The following is an 873-nucleotide window of genomic DNA, read 5'->3' on the forward strand; positions in this document are numbered from 1 at the left end:
AACCACCCTGGGGCCCTGGACTCCCCATGCTTCCTCTGTTCTGCTACAGCTGCTTATCCACCATACATCTCAGAAGGGGGCTAGTTAAATAAGCACAAGAAGTCAATCAAGGAGAGGAATAACGCAACGTTCACCTCCTAGTTGTCACAAGCATTGTTCTTAGATACCTACCTTTTCCTGTGGGTACTGCTTCCAAAGTTGAAAAAGAAGTCTCAAGCTCATCTGCTGATAATCTGCTGTAAAGTTCTATTTTTCTGATGCACCATTTTAGCAAGCAATGACAACTCACAAATGAGGCAGACAGGCACCAGAGACATCAGGCAAATGCCATCCCTAAACTCCCTTAGTCCAGTTTACCAGGCCCTAACTCACTCATAGTTATGTGATTTCATGCCAGGAGTCAGGCATCCAAAATGTGGATAAAGTGCAATTATAAGTCACAACAATGAGTTTCCTTGTTTCTGAGAGACGCACTTTGATCCACAGATTCTTTTTAAGTCCTTCCATAAGGCAACGTGCCTATTATTTTTAATACATAAGTATTTGTTAGTATCTTGTTTTAATCATTTAAACACTATACAGTTAAAAATTAGTATCATACCATATTTTTACTCTAAGCAACATCATGGTTTTACCTGCATAATTACTGTGAACAACAGGCCCATATATTCTTTTAACAATATCTTGTATGTTAAACAACCTGGAATCTTCAGTTATGTGAATACAACTCACTCATTCATGACCAAATCCTTTAAGTAATACAGGACCAAAAGCATCTACTGTGGCATCTGGAATAACCAATATGCTTACACTGGAAATTATTTACATTTGTGGACTATTTATGTCTAAAAGCTCAGTCATAACAAAGTAACA

Source organism: Aythya ferina (genome assembly GCF_964211825.1).
Source record: "Aythya ferina genome assembly, chromosome: 1".
NCBI classification, from domain to species: Eukaryota; Metazoa; Chordata; class Aves; order Anseriformes; family Anatidae; genus Aythya; species Aythya ferina.